The sequence below is a fragment of the Benincasa hispida genome, chromosome 12 (assembly GCF_027475165.1).
Source record: "Benincasa hispida cultivar pf3 chromosome 12, pf3_genome.v1.1, whole genome shotgun sequence".
In the NCBI taxonomy this organism is placed as follows: Eukaryota; Viridiplantae; Streptophyta; class Magnoliopsida; order Cucurbitales; family Cucurbitaceae; genus Benincasa; species Benincasa hispida.
Window position 1 is genome coordinate 85,518,621 of NC_143489.1, and position 10,671 is coordinate 85,529,291.

Here is a 10,671-nt window from a genome sequence, read left to right on the forward strand (position 1 = left end):
AGGTTGTCTTATGAGTCTTAAACTGTATGTGGAGACATACAGGGATCAATGTTCAAGATACAGCCTAAAGGGTCTATAGTATAGGGACAAAGCTGGGTACCTTATCCTGGTGATACTATGGGTACGACCCACTTTGTATTTGATAGAAACACAATGATCCAACGCGTTCATGTAGGTGACATGCAAGTGGAGTATCCTATGCAATGAGTTTTCATAAGACCGAACCGCGAAATAGTAACCACTAGATGTAGTACTGTTAACTAGTTAGTTTTCTATTTCAATAGGATGACCTAGGAAACTTAATTTTAATTCTGAGTATAGTATGAACTCTTGTTCACGACGGATTGTCCTTCGATTTGTTTGGGTGAGGGTGGCCAGTTCACCGACTCAATATGCCTACCATTTTTTAAACATCGAGAGGATCGTTCTAGAAGCATGAAGATCTACAAAGGTAAGAATGGTTTTATCCTTTCCCAACGACATGCTATTTACATGTTTGTTGTATATATATTCTGTTTTAGTTTACGTAAAAATTGATTTTTGGGATGTAAGGCATTCACAACGCTTCTGCTAGGCTGGGCAAAGAAGGCAGCACACAGACACAGGAAAAGAAATTGAGGCCTTGAACCCTTTGTATATCAAGCAAATACTTTTCTTTGCATGTTTTGTACAACTGACAACAAAACCAAAGCAAAAACGAATGAGAATGAAGCTTGAGATTGTTATCGAGAAAGTGACATGACACGTGCTGAACATTATCTTTTTGTTAAACATGAAATAACAATAACTCATTTATGAAACAAGTTGAGAATAAATCAAGCGTAGGAAATGTGTTAATCAAAGGTCTTACTCTCTATAGGTGTAGTGGGTTCAGGAATGGATGGAAGTTTATATTGAAAACTATGAAATGCATTTCAATCAATGCGAGAAGATGGAACAGCCTGGTAAATTGGTAAATTTCTTTCAAATGACCCAATAGACAGAAAGATACATGTGCTTGACACTTGATAACATTTGGTAATTTTACATCGCCATCATTTTTATTGATGGTCAATTCATCCACGAAATAATGATTACTATGCACAGGGTTATTAATCATGCCTTCATGATGGCCTTAAATTCCAGGTAGCCATCTACATTTCATATTGTAGTGTCCAATTCTCTTTTAAGTAACATTGAGCTCTCGTAGGGCTTTAAGAACTTCAGTCTTAATTTCACGAGGATGAGCTCGAGACTGCCAAGTTAGACCAAAGAGTACAATCATATTTCATATATTTGGTAGCATCAGTTTCTAGGTTACATCTTTTGACATTATAGAAAAAGCAAGAAACCAACAGTTATTAGGTTACTTATTTTCTTTTACTCCTCAACATCTTCAGCAAGATGCACTCTGGAGGGTGGTTTTGGGTAGTTTTTTCTAATAGTATAAAATGGAAATACGTGTTTCTCAGACTAGAAATTTAAAGTAGGGACAAGAAACAAGAATACCGTAGTCTCCTGAAACTCAGCTCAAAGATAAGCCACTAGAAACATGGAATCAGTTTTCCAAGAACAAATAATAAGCAACAGTAACCTTGAATATATTCTCAATAACAATGATCATCAGTAACTATTAGCAAGGAAGAATTTCAAATTTCTTAAGACAATAAGTCTAATTAATGATGCACCTCATTTTGAATTCGGTTACAAAGAGACTCCACCAGCTGATTCCTGTCAAATCCCATCTTTACAACTTCCTGAAGAATTTCTTCATCGATCTAAAAAAGAATAAAATAAAATAATCAAAGGAAAAAGTTTAATTGCTTGGGCAGGAGAAACTATATTGAAAACTAAAAGAAGTAGCTTTTAAAATTTGGTTGGTTTTTTAAACCATTGGTAAAAAGTAGATAACAAATAAAGAAATTTGGAGGTAAAAATACCAATTTAATTTTTAAAAACAATAAAAACCAGATAGTTATCAAACAGGATCTTGATGAAATAGTTATGCTTCCTTAAAAAAAGTTTTGACAAATATCAATTTATAACCCTAAACTTTGGGGTTTGTATCAATTTAAATCCTAAGTTAAAAATTGTATCAATTTATACCCTAAACTTTAGGGGTTGTATCAATTTAGACCCTGAATTTTAAGAGTTGTATCAATTTAAACTCCAAACTAACAATTGTATCAATTTAGACCCTAAACTTTCTTACGTGTATCAATTTAACCCTAAACTTTCATAAATATATTAATTTAAATCCCAAATTTTTATAAATATATCCAAATAAAAAATAATTGAGGATTTAAGTTGATATAATTATGAAAGTTCAAGGTTTAAATTGATACACTTATAAGAATTCAGGGTTTAAATCGATATAATTATTAATTTGGGGTTTAAATTGATACAACTCCAAAGTTCAAGGTTTAAATTGATACAATTCTTAATTCAGGGTTTAAATGCATACAACACCCAAAGTTTAGGGAATAAATTGATATTTACTTAAAAAGTAATAAATAAATAAATCTAATGAACCCGGATTACAAAGTTTGAAAAGAGATGACATCTATGAACTGATAAATCGTCTCCCAATAAAATCATGAAAAACAGAGTTGTAAAATTAAAAGTAGAACTCGTTGTGTTTTAAAGCACAAGGTGCACTGATGAGCAAAATCCTTTCGAGCTTCACAAAGTTCATAAAATGTTGTTAGTCGTCATCAATTCTGGGTCTAAATCATTGTTATGTCGCAGAAGATCTATTACCTTGAAAGCAAAATCAGTGTAACCTCGGTACTAAATTGCAAAAAGCCAGTTGCTCCCCAAGATTAACACAACACTCTTCTCAGATGTGCATCGTCGAAAAAGGGATACAATCGAGTGAAAATTTACTTAGAATTAAATCTCTAAAATAGAAAGAAATTAGTCAAAACTCAAATTTCACCTCAGGACAAAAAGAACCATTTAGATCGTTAACAAAATGTCTTTAATGTCAGTTTAAAAACTAGCATTATAGATGACCAAGATTTCAATGTCAATTACCTTCAATGTCATGCCAGTTTTTAACCAACAATGAATACTACTTTCAATGTCGGTTTTCAACCGATATTGAACATCATCTTTAGTGTTGGTTTTTCACCTACATTTTATTGATAACTGTCCGTTATTAAATGTCTGCCATGGTTTTTTTATTGAAAAAATAAAAATACATATACCTTTTTTTTTTTACTTATGCATGTGGAAATCAACAATATTTTCCTTTATCGGAACATACACAAAATAATATCATAATTGCTATATATATACAACTCAATTTTAAACAAACATAAAAATTAACTAATTCACAACAAAGAAAGTGACAAATTGTTTAACTACCCTATCAATAAGTTATATTGATCAATTATTGAAAGAACTCTAAGTCTAAAGATCTAGAGAGTTTGTTGTCTATTTTGAAGGGTCATATAGATACATTCAACAAACAGAAAACAAAATGAAAATAATCCAACCTAAATAATATCTTAAAAGTGTCTAAGTGAAAACAACTTAGAAAGTTCATAGAAAATGTCAGAGAGACTTGTTGACTCTCAAAACAACCTATAAATTGTTCCTAGATATCATTTTGATTTTCAAAACTAACTGCAAATTACCTAAAAATTACCCAAGTGACAATTCAAATCTCAAAATAACTTAAAAATGTGTGAGGGAAACTTTTCACCCAACCTAAAAAGTACCTAAAGAGTGACTAAGTGACACTTTTAACTCTCAGAAAGACCTTTAAAATGCCTAAATATGACTTTCAATCTCAAAACTAACCTATAAAGTTTCCAAAAAGTGATTGAGACTTCAATTCTCAAAACAACTTAAAATATTTAAGGACGATTTAATAATCAAAACCCACTAGAAATTCTCTAAAAAAAGTTTCTCAGTGTCACGTTGGTTATCAAAACCAACTAGAAATTTCCTAAAAAGTGTCTAAGATATATTTTAATATAAAAAATACCTCAAAATGTCTAAGTGTAGTTTTCAATCTCAAATGAAAATGTTCTGGTCATGACTCCAAAACCAAAACTTGGGCGGATGTGAACTCCCAATTAAATATTAGCAACACGAAATAAGAAGTCCAATTATAGTATATCCATAATACAATTTCAAGGGCAAAATTGAAATGATTTACACAAGTCCAATAAGAAGCAAGTAGTAACTCCAATTAATTTGCAAGAATCAAAAGCAACAGGCATTACAAACGAAAGACGTGTGGATCATAAGAACGTAGAAACGATGGAGACAAAGATGATAAAAAGCTTTCAAGCCTAGTGTCGAATGAAACGTAAAGAGAGATTGAGATTTTGCTCACCATTTCAGTGAAATTGAGTTGACAGATGAGAGAAAGTGGGATTTAATTAAGAGAAAGAAAAAAAAGACAAAAAAAAAGAGAGATAGAAGAGCTTGCCTCAACCAAAATTAACAGTGGTGGCGAGCAAACGGGCATACAGTGCATGAACTGACGTTGGTTGTGCGTAGCGGCAAGCGAGTGGAACGTGGGTTGTGTTAGAGTTTGCGTGAGAATGATGAGAGAAAAAGAAAATAGGGAGGAGAGTGAGGAGGGAAAGGAATGGGGTGATAAAAAGTGTGGGGAAAAATGAAAGTGGGGTAGGGTTTTAAGAAATTGTGGAGAAAAAATAAAATTTAGGATTTAAAAAGATTATGTTCGCACACACTTTTTGTCGGTAGATACTGAAATTATATGTCCATGCAAGTTGCGTCATTGACAGAAACCTAATTCCATGGGTTTCACTAAAACCACATAATTTTCTCCCTACGTATATATTTTCATCGGCAGAAATGATGTTTTGTCCACGCATAAAAATTTTGTCAATGAAAATTATATTTGTCAATATTTTTTATTGTGTTGGTAGAAGAAGCCGTCGACACAGCACATGGTATTCATTAGTAAAAGGCGAAAGAATAGTTCGCCTTGTGCTGAACGCCCGACTCCAATATTAATATTTGCTACTGAACACATTTTCATATATAGCAATTGGTGTACATTTTTCAAACTTTACCGGTGTGGGAAATAGAATGAAGTTAGTGTCTGCATCACACCACTCTAAAATTGAAATTCATTATGTAATTATCAAATTAATTCATCATTTAAAAATTTTGTATATAATTATAAAAAAAATGGTCTTTGTGAGGCAACATAGTCTTGTTCGCCTAAACAATCATCATATAAATTATTGTTCGGTTATAATCAATTTAGTGAGCCCACATTTCATTATGATTACAAAACACAAATCAACAATAACAAACATAATCAAATGGTATCCACTTTTCATATTGGCACTAATGGATTATGTTTCCTGAAATAAAATTGGCCTAAATTCTTTCACGTTAATTAGTAGATAATGGTCATTTATATCATTTACTAGTTATGATTAAAAAAAATCACTTATCATGAAACGCCATAATTGGGCTCATAACCTATGAAATGTATAATACGGTTTGCATTATCAAGATGCAACTTGATATCACTTCAAATGCACTTTTCATGGTCTCTTAACGTACATAGTTCTCCCTTTGTAGAGTGATGACTTTTTTTATTTTGCATTTGTGATTGTAATGACCCGACTTTTTAACATTTACTAACAAGACATTACTACAAGCATGCATAAATCTTAGATAAAAATCAATATTTGAATATATTGGACACTCTAAATACGTTTAATTTCAATAACTTTAAAGGTTAATTATATCGAATATAATTATCCAAACCCTAAAATTGAATTTGAACATTTCAAATCTAAACTCTAAAATTTTAATCCAAGGTTTAATCTTTTACGAGCTAGTAGAGGGACCTTATGGACCTACAGATCATGAGCTCCAACGATTTGAGATTAATCGGTTCAAATCTTTAATCCGAATTAATCAATATTCGTTAACTACGGAGACATACCATTATAGGTCGATAGTTGCACTCTCCTCACTATATATATATTTCTATCCACTTGATTTAACCATGATCAGTAAGTCGATCCTTCACATGTCATTCATATTTATAACTAGGTCAGTCAGTGGCTTGCTTATGTATGGATGGCAGATGCCTGCTTGTTCATCCAACCAAGAATTCCAGATTTAAATTCCAGTTGAATAACTAAAATTCCATACTTTATCTCATGAAACATCCTTCTAAGAACTTATTCTCAGACATCTTAGCTAGCTTACCTTAATATTCCGGCCTCTAATTCCTCTCCGCAAGCTAGAAATTTATCAATCATTACAACTTGTCTGAGTAGCCTAAGAATCTCGAACACTTGAGGAAATTCTTCAACTTTCAGCTCAATTCCATTAGAATTTTCTTCCTATAACCCTGGATTACCTTCTTCACTATTCAAGCTTCAAGTAGGTAGCAATTCCCGCTTCTTTAGCACGAGTGAAATGCCCAAATCGCTCCACATTCGAACTTTCTTTTATAACAAGGCTGCATGATCAGATAGCTTCCTTAAGATGACATTTGGCGCACTAAACACTTATTTATGGCCTCTAATCACACCACTAAGTCCATTAACTGAGTGATTAAGCTAAATGCTTAAGTCTTCCACCAACGCCCAGGTTGGCGTCCAAGCTAGTCTTCTTCCTAGGCCAACGCACATCTCAGCTAACATCGCACACCCTTGTTCATTCCATCGTTAGCCAAAACATACACTGGCTTTGTCTTAGATGCTCGTGCTTAGGCCTGCCGCTCATCAAGCCCTTCTTAACCTCTAATATGCCTCAACACTCTTTTTCATTGCATAGCCTTTTGGTAGCCACATGCTTAGGCCTTTAACGCCACCAGCCATCACACGCCTTGTGACCTCTTAGTCCTTGCCTCGGACCAAGCCTACTAATTCTTTTTAATCATCACTCTGAGCCTACCATGCATTTACTTAGGAAGATTTAGCTGCCCGTATACCCTCTATCTTTGGCCTTTACTAGCCTCCAAATGGCCATTGACACATACCTCCTATTAGACTTTTCCAATTTCCTCCCTTAGACACTTAAGCCTATAGAAGATCATGTGTTCCTCATATCTAGGTTTGTTATTTCCATCTAAGTGTTAGTTCCCTTATCTCATCCGAGAGCACAACTACTAACACTTAGGAAACTTCCTACCTCCCTTTAACTTGACTGCATGTATGCCTCCATTTGCCTTAGCCTTTCCAATTTTTTTTCTAAGTGTTGGCTGCCATTTACTATCCGAGAGCACTCCCTTCAACACTTGAGTGATTTTTCCTCATTTCTACCTACACACACATACTCATTAAATCTTCCATACTATTTCAACTATTTCTAACATTATAGCTACATGCTTACAAGAATTAAAAACATGATTAGGGGGACTTGACATGATTAACTTAACATGTGTTCCTCATATCTAGGTTTGTTATTTGTTTGTCTGCATAACTTTTATGTCTATCTTGAGTTCTCAAATTTTTCTCTTATTAACTTAACACTGTACAAAGTCATCTGTACCAACTCCGACCCTAATAATTGTCTTCCACCAACCTCATTCCAGCAAACTAGTGTTCCATCAACCTCATTCCAGCAAATGCGAGTAATTAATACTTTTAGAGAGATTTTCTTTTGCTTATGATGTATATTTTTTGAAATTCTCTCCATGATGGTGGAAGCTTATCAATTATGTTGGCAACAATAAGATTATCTTTGATCTTAATCCCTTCAGATTCTTCTTCACCCACTATCATCTGAAACTCTTCTACATTGCTCTACTATAGACTTTCCATCTACCATTTGAAAGCGAAAGAAGCGACTTGCTACATATTTCTTTTTTTTTGCGTCTGCTTCTTTAGTATCATATTTACTCTGGAAAGCTTTCCATATTTTCTTGATAGATGTGAATGTATATCATAATAATCATAAAAATGATCAATAAGAAATTTTAAAAGACAATACCAACATATGTACTTATCTTTCTCATACTTATAAATTTTCTCTTGGTGTCCCATGAACTCTTTAAGATCCATGCTTTCAGTATTAATCTTTTTTTTTTTTTTTTTTCTGAGAGGACATAGGCCACTTTGAGAAGATTAAGGTAGAACAACATTTTCACTTTCCATCTCTTAAAGTGTGCTTTTTAAATCAAAATTGCTTATTGAGATCTCTGACATTCTCATTTGGTTTCTCAATAGTAGACTCCATCTATGAATCTCCTTAAAATTGATGGGAGAATTTAAAATAACAGAGGAAAATGAAGTTAATATTGAGAAAACAAATACAGGTTGAGGCATGAATATCTAGGAAATTCAAACTCTCTGTTGTATGTTGTGCAACAAATAATTCTCTAGACCTTCTTTTTTTTTTTGAAGTTGTATATCTTGAGTGCAGAGTATATAAATCAACTACATGATTGGAGACATCTACTTTAGTAATGAATCCAAGATTTTTCTTGAACATTAAAAGAGCTATATGAACTTAGATAATATTTTTTTTATTAGTAAAGATAAAATCAAAATTGATAAATATTTGAGATAAATGTAGAAAATATGTCATCTGTGTAGGCTCTTTTGCCAGAAAGTCAAATTATCAACGTAGAATTAAAAATTATCGGTTTCTCTTCATTTTAAAAATTAATTAAATAACAAATAATGTAAAACATGTACAATAAATTAATATTTTTAGTTCTGGTAGGGGTTGAAGCTAGATTCAAACCTCCTAAATATGAAAGAAGTTTTCCATTTCATGCTCATTCTAAATCAAATCTTCAAACTCTAAGAAATATCTTATGTGATCTTGCAATAATTCCATATTAAAAAATAACCATCTAAAAATAGATGCACCAAAATAATTAAACTATATTACAATTTATTTAAAATTTAAAAAATATTGAGATTAATAAGTGCTTGATTCAAATCTTCCATCCCAATTTGTATGATTGAAAAAAATGAAAAAATGGTATTGGAAGAAATTTATATATAAAGGATAATACTTTGGTGCATCTAGAGCATCAGCTATCTTTGGATCATTTTTCATCACTTACATCTAAAAAATATTAAAATATTTCAAAAAAGAAAAAAAAAGTAAGATTTATTAGATAAAAAATATGATGGAACAATTTAGTTAAAATGCATAAAAATAAACAATGTTCGGATGCGCCTAACTATTTTTCTTATATAAAAGGATATACGAGAGAGGCGAATCCAAACCCTTCGCGTTGGGTTTCCACTTTCTGGGTTCTGCAGGCGTATTGCTCAGTTCCTACTCGTTGCGCTCCCATGGTTTTTTTGTCCTTAAAAGGAGCAAAAAAAAAAAAAGATAAATGAATTAGTTTTATTTTTCCATTTATCTTCGAGACACATAAACTTCTTTCCTATTTTCCCATTCATGTAGGTGATATGCGAGTGGGGGTATCACATGCAATGAGTTTGCATATGATCAGATGGCGAAATAGTAACCACTAGATATAACATCGGTAACTAGTTAGATTCCTATTTCAATAGGATGACCTAGGCACCTTAGTCTTAATCTTGAGTATATTATGAACTTCTGTTCACGAGGGATTGTCCTTTGATTTGTATGGGTGAGAGTGGTCAGTTCGCTGACTCAATATGCCTACCATTTTAGGGACAAGACCGAGTGGGGTGTTGGGAACATAATAATACAAGACAGAATTCGCTCTTTCTCATCTTCAGGGTAAGTAAATGAATGTTCCCTTAAGTGGTGTCTCCGAGACTTGAACAAAAGGCCCTACCCTCTCATTGGCTCGAGAAGACTTTTTGTTTATTGGTTGGACCATATATAGGTTGTTCATTAGAGGAGTCAAAATTACTGTTATTGGAGTCAAAATTAACCCAAAGGTAAAACGGTAATTAGATCCAGTTGGAGTTACGAACACTCGTGAAGGACTAACTTACTGTTATTGGTCTATATCCATGGACACAGAAATGTATCTATGGTGAGAATAGTGCATTTGTAGGTCTTTAGTGGAGTGCACCCACAGTTAAGAAATATCGATTAACTTGGTTAATGAATTTAGCCAATTAATCTATATCGTTGGAGCTTTTGATCTCCACTAGGTTAGCTGACTAAAGGATATTAAAGAGAGATGATTTGAATGGTTCAAACCAATTTGAGGAATTTATTTATTAATATGATTAATATGAATTTAATTACGGATACGATCTATAATTCAAATTAATTTGGAAAGAAACATTTGAATAAGATTCAATAATTAATTTAAGTGAATTAAATTCATAAAGAATTAATTAATAGAAAGGTGTTGAACATATACATATAAATAGTTATTTAATTAATATGCTAATTAATTAAATAAACGTTATTTAATTTATTGTGCACAAGAAAAAAATTGGAAAAAAACTAGGAGAAGGGGTGACCCTTCTCTATATAAAATCTTCCTTATGGCCCTTTTGAGGACACATAGAAAACAACAGACTTGCAAGCATTCATTGTGCAATTTTCTCCCTAAGCCACAAAAGAAATCCTCTCTACTCTCCCAAAGACTTTTCCTCCTCACCCTCTTCCAATAGTTGGATAGCACCTATCCTTCTATTATAATCTTTGAGAATAACAAGGTTACTCTCGTGGTCGTATTCAAGATTGTTCGAGGAAACGTTCGTGTTCAAGTTCATTGGAGAAGTTGTTTGTTGGAACATCGAGAGGATTGTTCTAGGAGCTTGGAAA

General features: G+C 32.7%; 1 long non-coding RNA gene and 1 pseudogene across 4 annotated transcripts; both read right to left on the reverse strand.

Moving 5' to 3' along the window:
- Positions 1–929: 929 nt before the first annotated feature.
- LOC120068476 (uncharacterized) lies at positions 930–4,687 on the reverse strand. Of its 4 annotated transcripts, XR_016525137.1 has the most exons (4): positions 4,424–4,687; positions 3,016–3,112; positions 1,668–1,757; positions 930–1,234 (listed from the first exon to the last, which is right to left on the reverse strand). It is a non-coding gene; the product is annotated as an uncharacterized LOC120068476 (long non-coding RNA). The 4 variants fall into 4 exon arrangements; XR_016525135.1 differs by lacking the exon at positions 3,016–3,112 and having other exon boundaries at positions 4,424–4,643; XR_016525136.1 differs by lacking the exon at positions 930–1,234 and having other exon boundaries at positions 1,493–1,757; positions 2,740–3,112.
- A 150-nt stretch (positions 4,688–4,837) lies between these two features.
- Positions 4,838–4,968, reverse strand: LOC150032265 (U5 spliceosomal RNA; annotated as a pseudogene).
- Positions 4,969–10,671: the final 5,703 nt, after the last annotated feature.